We start from the raw sequence: 15,047 nt of genomic DNA, 5'->3' as shown, positions 1-15,047 counted from the left end.
GGTTGTACATATTATTATTATTCAACAGTTGTACATAAAAAATGGGGGGGCGAAGGAGAGGCGAGAAAAATATTGAGGTGGCAATCGCCCCTCCTCGAACCCCTATAGCGCTGCCACTGCCGCCCATCGCTGAAACCAGTTCGATACCCATACGAAGTATGGCATGGTCTTGTACAACTAAATTTAAATAATTTGAATTATCTCACGTAATACCACAATTGACAATATAATCCGCGAGGCGACTCTTAGCTCTAAGTCGCCGTATAAATCTTCGCATCTTACAACGCACTTCCGAGCTTAATGAAGATGTAGTTCTCACCTTCGAATCAACAATAATACATGACAGCATTATTTTTAACACATATAACCTGACATTATAAAGCATACATAAAATAAATGAATTAGCTGCAAGAAGTTATTATTATTACAAACGCCTCTAGAATGCACATCATACACTATGTAACGTCACTATTAGAAATGTATAATGATTATTAACATTTGACTATAACTCTGCGATATTAAATCTAGAATATAAATTTAATTTCTATTTATATATTTATATATATATTTAATTAAAAACGATAAAAAATATTCATCATCTGAAAGGAAAACTCCAAGAAAATCACATATATTTTAGATGTCCATCTCAAATTTACGTGAGCTGAGATTGCAATTACGACTCGTCTCAGCATATCATGAGTGGAACACAACTCTAGCTATTATAAATCTACAAATAATGAAAACTCTCATCCCTTTTCATAAGATTATCATTTTTTTGGAGAATCTCAAGGAAAATTTCAAATAAAATGATCTAGTGAACATGACATTAAGATACCTTCCTTCTTAGACACGTAGATACACATTTTTCATGTGGACACTTACAACACATAATCTATTGAAATACCTGAATTGCAAATGAAGTTAATGCAGCTCACTGTTCCAACAGAGAATTTTTACATCAAACATGAGACACAGAGACACCACAATGTACAACTTCTCTACCATTTCATATAACACAATCAATTGAAATTCCTCTAACTTGTCCTTTCTACCCAACGGATATCGTATTAAAAATATACAGAAATCTACATTGATAGTGAATATCAAGAAAACAAATCACTTTACCTGGATGCTGCTTTTGGCGTTTGCCGCACGTGACTTATTCGAAATTTCTCTGGTGTTCTTTTTCACGACAAGCAGGGGGGGGGGGGAAGATGCAAAGAAAAAAGTTTTCCCGCTTCTCAGCAGACAGATCTCATCTTGAAGCAGGAGGCTTAATTTCTACCCCACGATTTCTTTAACCTCATTCAAAATTATCCCCTAAGAGGCTAAATCGAACATTTCTTGATAAATTAGAAGAGATTTTTTCTACCGTAGGCAAAGGGGGAAAAAAAGTGTATCCATATAAATTAGATAGCAATCTAATAACATGAAATCATGACCTTTGCATCGGTTCTCACTTTCTGTCCCCTGACACGATGATGACTTCATACCAAGGGTCGATCTGATTTATGGAAAGTATAAATTCAGATAGTATAAAGTTATGACCTAATTCTCGGCGCATATTTTAAAAGTCTTCTCCTTTTCAGTTTGCCGAAAGCCATCCAGGTTATCACAGGCACCTATAATAGAACTTTGATTGAAATGTTAAAGAAGGGATGAAAGTGGTGGTGGCTAATTTAATGTTAAAGTAATTGACTACTATTAGAGATTTATTGAGATTGCTGATATATTTGGAAGCGTCTACAACAACAACTACAACAACAACAAAAAAAAAAAAAAACTGAAATTACTGTAAATAGGCACCTACAATGATTTATGCTAGAAAAGCAGCACAAAAGAGCTATTAGATACCGAAGAAGAATTATCGACAGTTTATAATGGGATTCAAGGGTTCTATGCTATTGTCCAATACTGGAAGCTACCCTGTAAGTGTTAAACGAAGGGAATATCTCGTGTTATCACACAGAAAGGCCTCTTTGTCTGAAGGTAGACTTCATATGAAGATTAATTTAAACACTAAATATATATTCCTAGTCGAGTAATATCTATCCAAGAGAAAACCACATCAGAAAAAGCCAAAGAAAAATAACGTCCAAATTAGAAATACAGCAAACCTCCAATTATCCTGAAGTACTGAGTTCTGGACGCAATCGGGATAATTGGGGTGATGATCAAAAGTGATTAATTTGTGAAATCAACACTGATCTAAATTTACTTTTGTTTAAAATGAAATGAAATCGTTCAGTTTTACGTCCCACGATTATGCTAGGCTAAAGGAGACGGTGATGATGAGAAATGAATGAAATAGTGGAATAAAGAAAGTGAAAGGAAACAGGAGAACCCCGAGGAAACCCAGGTGCACGGTGTTTGTCCACCACAAAATTCACTTGGCGCGAGCTGGGATCGTAACTTTTGTTTAAGAGAAGGTACGCCTAATATATGTTGAAAAGCCGACTTGGATTTAGCCAAACAATATCTTCGAAAATTCGAATTAAACAAAGTTTAACGTTGGTTTAAACAGGAATTTCAAGGAAATTATATAAAGGGTGGCCCAAAGTATGAATACACAACTGCATTGATCAAGTATAACATTCTAGTTTATGGATTTATTTACTTCGACTGTTCCGGGCTTAAGTAAAAAGACATTAAGAACAAATAATAAAGAAACTAAGTCTACCTGTTTGATAACAATAAGAAATGATATAAAATGCAGTGAGCTGATCAGTACGGGACTGTATACCTACTTTTGGGTTATCGTGTATACTGTATTAGGGATGGACAGTTTCGGAACTTTTACTTTCCGGAATGCGGAAAGTAATACTGTATCGGAAAAATTCCGGAATTTTTCCGAAATCCGGAAAGTGCAATGAACACATAAGGTTTGCATGCCAATCAGTTCTTTTTTAATGTAATTTTTATTTCCTGGTGACGATCCGGTTATTTGGCCATCCGGATGATTAGAGTTCCGATAATTGGAGTTAAACTGACATAAAACCAAGTAATACGCTATTTGGTTCATCTTTTTAACCAACTTCAAAAAAGGAGAAGGTTCTTAATTCGACCCAATATTATATATATATACCATACGCCGTTATAACTTTGAAACTAATACATACAAGATCCTGAAACTTCGTATTATACAAATATCAGTATCAGTACAAGTATGTCATACCATTCCGAAGATATGAAAAAATGATTAGATATTATATATTTCTTAAAACGGTGTATTACTGGGAATTTTTGAAACATTTTTTCATTCATTTACTTTGATTCTATAACATTACAACAATACTTTTTGGTAGATGTAATTACAAGTTCTCACAATTACAACATTTTAAGCAGTGTTGTCAACTTTACCACTATTTACCATATCTCCAGAACGGTTTGAGATATCGAATTGCTGTAAACGGAATTATGCTCTTATCTATGGGGAGCCATTTATGCAATTGGATGATGTACTTATATATACGTTTTTCTTTTTAAATAAAGGGGTTTGAAAAAAGTCAAATTTTCAATCCCTCGTATCTTAGTCCTTATTCATTGAAATCCGTGATATCACGACAATAGTATTAGACACTAAAGTACTTCGGATGTATATTAGCCCGTTCGTTTCACTTGTGTTATTACTGATAGGGGAGACTAAAAACTGGTAGCTTGTGATGCTGTAGCATCATTAGTTTTCCATATTGAATAACAAAAATTATATTATGAGTTATATTTAACATGTAGAAATATGTAATATTCTGACATAGTGCCATTTAAATATATATATTACTTTATGTTGGTTTTGCAACATGGCTAATTTAGTGCTACTCGTATCATAGGGTATGCCAAATGATGTCACCGTGCCGATGTATGCATGTTACAAAATTTCAGTTCTTTGTCTGTTAGTTTAAGGGTTATAAGAGCGTATCCAGATAAATGATCCACTGTATATACGTACATCTATGTTTACACACAAATTCGACACAAGAGCAACATTTTGTTTGTTTGTTTTGTTTAAAGAATTTTCTTTTCTTCGATCCCACATAAAAACTTCATAAGGATATGACGATAGTCTTTAGAGACCAGTAGTTCTCAAAGTGGGATCCGCGGGACTTAGTCAGGGATCCGCGACGCCTAAAAATTGAAATTTGTTGTAATAAAATGAAACTCGAAATTCATAGCTGTTGTGCAAGAAGTATTTTTTAGTTACTAAAAAAAGTAATTAGAAATTATACCTACATTTGTACATTTAAATTTTTCCTGCTTTATTAAATTTCTTCCTTGAAGCCGGTCAACCGTTATATAGGATTACTTCAAGTGAAATTTTTTCCTTGTTAGGGCACTTTTTCAAAAGCAGTTATACATTCGCCTCGGAATTTCATGGATTTCATCTTCAAGTGGAATCGGATCTAAGATTGATGGTGACAAAACTTATTCCAAATTTCAATGGAATTATGGAAAAACACAAAGAATTTCATTCCTCACATTAATGACCGCACATTTGAGAACATTGTTTATAAAGTAAATTTCTTTTTTTAAAAAAAAAAAGAAGAAGATTTTCAGTCTTGAAAGTTACTTTATTTTCAATTGAAATTTTGGTCACTAGGAAACAATCATGTATCTTTAGAATAAATTACTTATTGCATTATTTATCTTATCTTTTTTTGTCAGTGGTAATTTTAATTAGTATATTTTTAATAAAATATGAAATTACAGATAGCATTGCAACGGCGTCCACAGATCGCTTTCCGAATGAACAGTGAGTCCGCGTTATCGGCAAGTTTGAGAAACACTGAGCTAGACTGAAAATCCCTAATGACTGACTGTATTCATACCATAATTGTTTGTATGATAACGCACAAATACAACAAAGATGTACTACTGATTTTAATGATTCTCTTTTTTTTCTTTATTTATTTGAAAAAGTAATCTTTCCTTGTAGTCCCATGCTAACTTCATAGGAATCCAACAATAGCATTTGGAGCTGGAACATGAAACACTTTAATGGGGATAGTGTGGAAACCGTAATTAATTGTATTAAACATAAAACTAACCTTTAATACTAATTTTTAATATTTTGCATTGAAAATACCAATAGGTATTACGAAAAACTTCCAAAATATTTCATAATTTCCGGTTAGGATTAATTAAACAAACCATAAATTTTAAAACAGGAAAAAGAAGCGATATAATATTGTTCATTAAACAAATCTTCACAATATAATTAAGACATTGCTTAGTCAGGGATTTCTTTTTTTAAAAAAATACGAATGAAACGCAGCTTTACTACAAATAGCGTTGAGACAGCCGTGTTTTTTCCCCGCCGCATTTACAGAGGAAGTTACTAGGTATATCACTCACTACGCGTCATATTGTTCTTGAGAAAAACACATAATTAAGCTTTCTTTCGACAATTAAAACAAGCCATACTTTCATTTTCCATATTTCCTCATATGATATGAACCAGTAAGCATGTTTGTGTAAAATTTACCAAGCGAACAAAAGTAAATAATAATAATAATAATAAAAAAATAAAGATACCGACAGTTCCTGTGACAAAAGGAGAAAGCGTTTATAATTGTATTTAAAACATAAAAATGTCACGTGTATGGTATCTGTGTGAACGAACACTTGTAGGTATCGTCAAAATACATATTATAATTAAGAGCACAACATTTTTGTTACTTGCTTCTAAACCGAAAACTTAACTAAAGCATTTTCATTGTTCTTAAATATATTGTGAATAATAACGGGAAATGCATGTATTTACACAAATACTTACTTTCAATAGCACAGCGGAAAACAACTTTATTTTCGGGAAGTACTGACGTGCTTTACTGAGAAACAAATACAAATACAAATACAAATATATATATATATATATATATATATATATATATATATATATATATATATATATATATATATATATATATATATATATATATATATATATATATATATATATATCAAAAATTAATTTCAAGTACCATAATAAACAAATCCACCCAGAAGTGTAAGCATTACAAACAGGGCCAGGGCAAGCATCAGATTAGTTCTAACTTATATATTCTAATTAAATTTAAGTAATAATAATAATAATAATAATAATAATAATAATAATAATAATAATAATAATAATACTGACTCAAGAAAACTGGACTCTTTTCTGAAACAGTAGGATTTATGATATATACCGAGACCGAGTAATACCAACCCGAAACTAATGTAAATATATATTGAAACAAGAAATACCGGATGAAAAGTGTAGAATATGTGGAGACATATCAGAAACAACTGAACATATCACAGGCTTATGCCGTATAATGGCTGCCACAGACTATCTAAAAAGACGTAACAATGTTGCAAAAAGCATTCACTACTTTTTGGCATATAACATAAAACTAATCACCGATACCAATCCACACTACAAATACCAGCCAAGTATAGTACTTGAAAATGATAAATACAAATTCTACTGGAATAGAGAAATCAGAACAGATGTAACGGTACTTACAAACAGACCCGACATAACTATTATCAACAAAATGGACCAAGAAGTAACACTCATAGATATAGCATACCATCGACTCATAACATACGTACAACATTGAGTACGAAAATAGGCAAATATAAAGACCTGGCTGTCGAAATCAAAACGTTATGGAAATGTCAGAAAGTTACAGTAAGACCAATCACTATTTCAACCTAGAACAATTGTCCCTAAAAGTACTGTGACACAACTTGAACAGATAAACGCGAAACATCTCCTAACAAACCTACAAAATACAGTAATACTAGACACCTGTCATATGATTAGAAAGTCCTTTGGAGAAGAACTCTTCAAATAATCTGCACTTTTCTGAGACGGCCGTGAGATTATTAAGCTAAAACCGGTTTAAACCGATATACCAAAACGATAGTCTCCTGAATAAAGATCTTTCCAATTTTTCTCCGCGACTATCGTAGCCAATTCTTTTCCATGTTACTTCGCACTGTTTCTTGATTTCGTCAGTTCGTATAAGGATGTTTCCCAGTTACTTTCCTTTTTTATCTTTGGTATTTATTTTTTGTCCAGTCCATTGATATTTCAAAACATTTATTTCCACAATAACATCCATCACTCCTGTTGTTTTTAGGGAACTCGGTGGTTCAGCAGTAGAGTGCTCATCTCTAGTGCAAGGAGTCCTTGGTTAGATCCCAAGCCATTTGAGTTTGTGGACAAGATGTGTCTGTGGGTTTTCTCACCGTTCTCCCCTTTTTCCCACATTACCATTCCATCAATTATATCACAATCATTCATTTTAATTAACCATCTTTTCGCCTAAAGCGGATACCTGGGGGACATAAAATTAGGAATTTCATTTCAATTTAATACCTGTTCTAATTCATGTGATTATATCATTATATTTGTGGGTGCTTCCAAGCACACATATTTCTACGCTTCGTTATGCAGTCTGCAGACGGTAGATGCTTAAGTTTGTTAGTGTCATTCCATCTGCTTCACTATAGTGTCTCCTTCTTCAGACAACACCCATTGACTTGAAAAATGTATTATTTTTCTGCAAGTGTAAGTTAATGATAAATGCAATTTTAAGATTTATCAATATTTTCAATTCAAATGTTCTCGCATTCAGAGTTTGTCTATATAGTATCTTAAGAGTAAAGTGGAAATTGCACCGCGTCAAACGTATAATAATAATAATAATAATAATAATAATAATAATAATAATAATAATAATAATAATAATAATAATAATAATAATAATAATAATAATAATAATAATAATAATAATCGCACTATCTACATATAAGTAAGCATTTGTTGTTCCGTCCCTTTACAGTTTATAGAATACTACTACCTCGACCTAAATTTCCCCTTCCCTTTTCCTTTTTTTTTTTTAAAGTATTATAAATGATATTCTATTGTTTCCGCCATGCATCACACGTAACACTCCTTTCTTTCGCATCTTGGCGGATGTATGTGTGTGTCTGCCCAAATTGTTCTTCATAAGAGAAAAACAAAAAACAAAAGGAAGAAAACAAGAATATGAATTCTCTCAGATATTTTTGACGTCATATAATGCTTTTGAAATACACATTTATTCTATGTCTCAAAATCAAACGCGATATTCCCAAAAGTGTGCTTCCTTCTTTTGCCTTTAGCTTAAAGAAAGGTATGGGCAACATGCATGTTTTTGCGATACGAGTTCCATTCACGAGATGTCACATTAAAACACTTTTATGACTGTCGACGGAGAAGACTCGTAAAATCGCAAGAGACGTGAAATACAAATATATTCTTTGCTCAAAGAATACATACACAAGTATATCTGTGACATGAGGAACAGGAAATATAATGGGAAAAAATACAGTTCTCTCTCTCTCTCTTCTGTGCGGAAAAACCTATTTACAATATTGTTTGTGGTCTCCTCAGTTCTTTTTTTCTTGTGACGTAATGTCTGTTTCAAAATTTTCTTTCTGGTTTCATTCTGTGTATTCTGTAACTCTGTGTCACTAGTGGCAAAATTCATACATGAAAACCAAAAACAAAGAAACAAAAATCTCACAAGGGAAATTTTGTTTCCAAGTTTTCGTCTTTCATAGTTTATTTTACTAAAGTTACGTTGATTTTATGGTATTCTATCTAAACCTTTAGAAACACACTAAGATCCTGAAGTCGCCAGAGGTGATGGGAATTGTGTCATATCTTTTAATAATTTTAACTGATATACAGAAGAGGTTTCATTTTATATTCATTTCTTACTGATGAAGGTTTTACTTTTGACAGATTTCACACATCTAGTGAATTACGCTTCCATCAACGTATTCTAGCCAACACTAGTGAACTTAATAAGTAGACTGAAATTCTTCGATATAATTTCGAATTCCAGCAATTTCGAAAGGCAGTAAGACATACTTCTATTTCAAAGAACTTACCATGTTAATTTCATCCATATTGATACTATAGGAAAAGTGGGAATAGCTAAAATGTGCCACGCGTTGGCAAAGAGTTGTGCGTACATCGTTTCTTATTCGAGTTATACGAACAAACTAATCGTTCTCGAATAGTAGGAAAAAGTTAAATAAATCACTCTCAGAGTAACAAATATTCGAATAATTTTAACATAATTAGTTGGCACTGGCAAATTAGTGTTTAGAAGCATCATGTGCTTTTTTTTTTCCACTCCTGCTCAATGTAATATTATGAATAAATTGCATACATACAATACAGTTAAGTAATATATAATATATGAGTTAGTTTGATTAAAATTAAGAATTTGGTTCCAGTAAATGTTTCGTAAAATACATAGTAAAGCATAACTTTTCCGCTTTTTGACACAAAACAAGAACTATGTCAAAAGTATGTTGAATTGCATTGATACGTTTTCCTAAGTGCAAAGTTTACTAAGAAATTCATTATTTTTAATTAATTTCACGTTTTTAGATATTTCAGTTGGATTATTTCAGCAAGGTTTTTTGTTTGTTTGTTTGTTTTAAGCAGATCAGCCATATCGCTGGATTCAAAACTACAGGGTAAAAGCCCTATTTCATATATTCCTAGCTATATCAAAGTAATTTAAGCTTCATTTGATGTCCGGTATATCTCACATTTAAGAGGCCTATATGAAAATCACATTTTGATCTTATTTGGTAGAGAAAACGGAACAAATGATGGTTCACTCCTTCCAGAAAGACTTCTTGTCCCCTAAATGAAATTCGTCTATTGTTTGCTAAATTTGTTTAATTCTTACACCAAGTGAAGAATAGATATGATACAACATGGTAAAAGAATTAAAACAACTGAAATTATTCATATACTTTGTTAATCTAATTTGCCTAAGTGGATGCACACAGTTACAAATTTTTATTAACATAACAGTTTTTTTTTTTATTGTTTTAACCACATAAACGTAAAATCAAACAAATGGACTACCATAATAAACAATTTTTATTTACTTTTGAGTAACTTATTGATACATTTCTACAACAGGTAATTCAAATTTCACACACTGTTAAGACCCGTATTTAAATAAGGTAACATACTGCAAATGACAATAACATGCACGTATGTTTTCAGGGTGAGTAATTAATGAATTATTATTTGGTTTATATTTAATATGTAAAAGTCTGGACTCCGTAAAAATAAGTGATCTTATATCCTCTCCTCCTTCCCTAAAAAAAGAAAAAAAACTTGCTGGATACACCGTTGTAACGGTCGATAAACTACTTGGCGTGACAGCCCTTTGTGGGCCTAGCCGTTCCAACGCCATCTGTTAGTGATCGGTTGAACTACGTCCAATCTATGCACACGTGGTCAGCATGATGCGTCTCCGTGTCTCTAACGGGCGTATCAGGAGCTTTCTAGACCTAGTAGCCATCATATGTCTTTATTTGCGTGACTCCCGTTTGTCTCACGACGGTGGATGGACGCCGGTCGGGAATCGAACTCGGGACCACGCGGACGCGAGTCCAACGCTCTGAACACTAGGCTGCAGTGTCTCATAACGGTCGATAATAGTACAATATATCTGATCGTCCCCGACGATCACATCTGCCTCTCCCCTCCCCAGAACTTTACCATTTGGTTAAGATGAGATAAATATAACTCTGGAATTATGCCTAACAGAATCAACATAACGTCTAAGTGGTACGAATCACACCAGGAGAAACCTCGGCGTCCTTCCCTGCACACTTATTTTGGAGCAAAAGACTTAGTCCTTTTACAATAAACTTACATGCTCATGTTGCAGGTTTTTCGCTGTGGACTGTACCAATTATTGAGATATCCATATCTCGAAATCCATTGACATTACAAACATGAAATACGATATTTGGAATTTTCATTTAAAATAATTAAATATTTGCTAGAGTAGTTTTCGATACCTGACATAGAGGGAAAGAAAAAGGGTTGACGAAAATATCCATACGAGGTATTCGAATTTCGTGCGAGATATCGAATTCAGAGAAGTTTTATATGAAATACGCAGAGGAGGAACGAAAAATATTCCCCACAATAACAGCTGGTGGCATTTGGTGGTATTATATGACTGAAGTAAAACGAGAATTTTGTCCGATAGGAGCCAACTTTTGATTCCATTTCTTTCAACTTCCATTTGGTTTACATTTCCAGAATTTAACTCTGTCCTGAGAATATGAGGCATATCAGTCAATATCGTGGATGGCTTTTAAGGTGGAGGAGGAAATAAGAAAAGAATAAAAAACACAACTATTCCCACGTCTATAATGTCAAAAGTCTTGACTTCTTTTTCCAAAAAGGTTACTTGCTCAGCCTCTTCCTACCCAACCCAAACAAAAACTACGAAATGCGTGCAATACAGAAAAGTAAAAGTTTTTTTTAAAATATTATATAAGAAGATAATACTCTTTTTTGTAAATCCCTTTTCCTCTTTTTTTTTTTTTTTTAACGGCATCCGCCTTTGAGATGAATTCTTGACCTTTTGCGACTCTTCTGTTATTATTATTATTTTTTTTATCCTTTGTTTTCATCTTTCATGGAAGCATGTAAGTCAAAAGTTTTGGCGGTGAAAGTGTGAAGGAAGAAATCTTCAGAGAAGCGAGTTAAGTTAACGTAGTGGAAGAATGAGATAATCCTTAATTTAAGTCTCTTGTCTTTAAGAAAGAGGGTCAAAGTTCCTCTGGTAAGCAGCCAATAAAACTATCGATGCAGACGTGTATGTTACATGATAGAGTAGTAAGTTCATTTATAGCTGAGAGAAGCTTCTTTCAGTATAGAATGCTACACGTTTAAATATTATATCTGGAAAGATTTAAATGGGTGATTTTTTTGTCATCATGCGTAGTTTTCGAGAAAATCGAGAATAACTATTTTTTGTAAACCTAAAAATGGAAACTGTACAGTCAACGCAAAAGTTTTTTTTCGTTTGATGAAATTAGTTTCGTAAATAACTTCAGAATGAAGGGACAATTTGCTTAGTTTTCAGTAAATTGAAAAAGAATGTAATTTTTTGTACGTTGCAGCCATACCCACCGTTATTCCCAAAATAAATTTTACGAAACGGAAAGAACTTTTGTCGCTGACTGTACAATAAAATGTAAATGAAATCTTTCTATTTAACGTCCCACGATTATGCCCTTTAGACTAAGGGAGACGGATGATTAAGGCAAGTGATTCATGATGGAAGAAGTGGTGGAATGAGAAGGTGGGAAGAAACGGGAGTATATCGAGAAAACCGACGGACATGATGTTGTCTACCATAAACATGCTTCATCAGGGATCGAACCAGGTTCCCCACGCAAAAGAGCTAAGCGCTCTACCATTGAGCCACCGTGCTACATATTAAGATGAAATTGATATTGAAATATATACTCTTATCAAGCTTTTTATTATGACATTAGCAAGACGACTTATTAACTCTTTAGCTTTATTTTGTCTTAACTATTATGTTGTCCGAAGAGTACAAAGTGAAGACTGGATCCAGTTGGTTCAGGATAGAAGTCAGTGGAGAGCATTTGTGAACGCGGCTTTTGTGAATGCGCGGATCCAAGGGGGGTTATTGGGGCTAGAGGCTTCCTTGACGCTCAGGTATGCACTGGATAAAATGGGCTTCAATCATGCTTTACACTGGATAAAGCTGCAAACTATGGTTTAGCTCCTTCCTTGATCATGTCCTCATGTGTCATTTTTGAGAAAAACGATTTTTAGTAGAGTTTGATTTGCTTTGTTTGTTTTGATTTTGAGTTTAGCATCCTTTTAAGCAGCGAGGCTATATGAGACGTAGACTTACAGTTTAACGAACGGAATACGAACCACATGAGCTCCGTCGGGAATTGAACCCGGGGCTCCCACGCCAAAGGCTTGTAAGCTAACCACTTATCCACGAGGGAGCTCTTTTCTAGAGTTTGAAGCGTTCATTGCCATTCGAATGCAGTTGATAGTTCTTATCCTCCTAAAATATATTGTTTATTCATTTTGCACTGTGAACTGAAAAATACACACTGTAAAGTGCTAGATTGTGTATTTTGTTGTTATTTGATTTCCCCTTATCAATGACAAACACATAGTCCTTACAATGATAAAGATGCCACATTAAAATACTTTTGGTTTAGCTCAATTGTGCAGCTTCTGACTCATTTTTGAGCTCCCTCGTCGCTATGTGGATAGCTTACGCACTTATGATGTGAAAGACCCGAGTTCAATTTTTGCCGACAGCTTATGTGGTTCGTTTCCCACGTTAAGGTTCCACACCACAGCGAAATTAAACTACCGATAATTTTAGAGTTTTTATGTAATATCTTCAAAACAAATAAAAATATTCAAAAAGTAAGACGTAGTGCACTAGACAATAATTATTTTGCATATGATACCGTTATCACAACTAATCTATTTGCTTTCGATTTGCAACTGTCGATAGATTTAGCATTTTTTTGCGGTTTCTGTAAATAACGGCATCAAAAGCAAGGTGAATTGTGGTAAAAGTATCACATGCAAAATAATATTGTACAGTGCACTACGTGTTTGCTTTTCGATTATTTTTATTTGCTTAGAAGATATTGCATAAAAACTGTAAAATTTGCTTTGGTGAAGACTTAAGCTGTAGGTCCACGTCTCAAATAGTCTCATTGCTGACAGGGACACTAAACTCAAATCACATTTTTAAAAAATGGCACATTTGTATTGTACTTATAAAACAATATTATTTTTTCTCTCCCTTGACGTAGTCAAACTGTTCGCGGATATGTCTCTGGCATAGACAATTGCCAATTAGATTTTCAGTGGAGACGGAATTTTTCGGTGTTAATTAATCATTGTGAGACAGTGAGCTAGAAAGCCAAGAACAATAACACTGGAAATTAATGCACTGATCACAAATGCATTACCCGGTTGAATGAGCGCCATGTGGTCAGTAGTCCAGCCCACATTCCCTCATGGGCTGGAGAGCAAAGAACATTTAATTCATTACTTTTGCTTACTACTCTAATTTACTTGCATACATTTGAAAATGTTAAGTTTGAATATGGTTATTTAACCTCAGGCAAATTAAAAAAAAAATGATGATGATTTCTAATAACATTGAAGTTTACGGAGTATATTGTAAACCTTCAAATATTTCCGAGATTAAGTTCTCCCATCCACATGTAGAGAATGTTATATCAATTTTATTCTGGTATATTGCTACTCACATGTCTTTTCAATTCGAGACGAGACGGAAACGTTCTCGTCTCATTTTCGAGACGAGAAATTTCATGTCTCGTGGGAATACTAGCTCACCTAAGTCTTAGGCCATAAACTCTGTTTTAGTGTTACATGATTCATAGTACAATTTATTTATTTATTTAACAATAACCAGATACAGCTCAGAGGCCATTTTCTACTGGATATCTAACAACGACAAGAATAACAATGGAAAGGAGTTGGGAAGGTATCGGCCAGGGCCTCCCGGCATTTGCCTGTTAGGACAGAAAAATCCTGGAAAACCTCAGTCAGGATGGTCGGCAGCGGGAATCAAACCCACGACCTCTCGAATGCGAAGCAAACGCTCTATCACTTGAGCTACTTCGCTCGGTATAAAGACTATAAATTGATTGTACGAACACAATGAAGATCATTTATCAAAGTTTAAAGATACACGACATTACACAGTACTCACATAAAAATATGATTTGAATGTTGTTATATCGAATCCTTAATAGACCTGTGACACGGACGGATTATGGTAACTTGCAGAAGAAATTAAGAAAACATCAAGGTATATATTTTGTATCTACCAAAACGAGACGAGAAAATGTCGAGATGAGATGACAAACTTTTCGAGACTTGGGACGGGACCAGAAGGCATTTTTCAAGAATCTAGACAACGTTATGACATAAGACCTGATGAGAAAACCTCATTTCTCGTCGTGTCTTGTAGACAACTCTATTCTGGAAACAAACACTACAAATACTTCTGCACAAAAGAAGTACTCGCCATTATCTCAAAGCTTGCCTTCTAAGAAATGACTGAATTTGAAAATTCAATTACCCCTATATTTACTTTTAATATAAGCGAAGTTTGTTTTCCTTGTTGACTAAAGTT

At 33.7% G+C, this 15,047-nt stretch overlaps 1 protein-coding gene across 1 annotated transcript in view; it reads right to left on the bottom strand.

Annotated features, from left to right (window-relative positions):
* Positions 1–15,047, bottom strand: part of RhoGEF64C (Rho guanine nucleotide exchange factor at 64C) — a gene marked incomplete in the record, with an annotated part of 487,653 nt that overhangs the window by 225,536 nt on the left and 247,070 nt on the right.

The sequence above is a fragment of the Thermobia domestica genome, chromosome 18, assembly GCF_964235325.1.
Source record: "Thermobia domestica chromosome 18, izTheDome1.hap1.1, whole genome shotgun sequence".
Taxonomy (NCBI): Eukaryota; Metazoa; Arthropoda; class Insecta; order Zygentoma; family Lepismatidae; genus Thermobia; species Thermobia domestica.
Note: the sequence above shows the minus strand (reverse complement) of the source record. Positions and strands in the feature narration are given on the sequence as shown.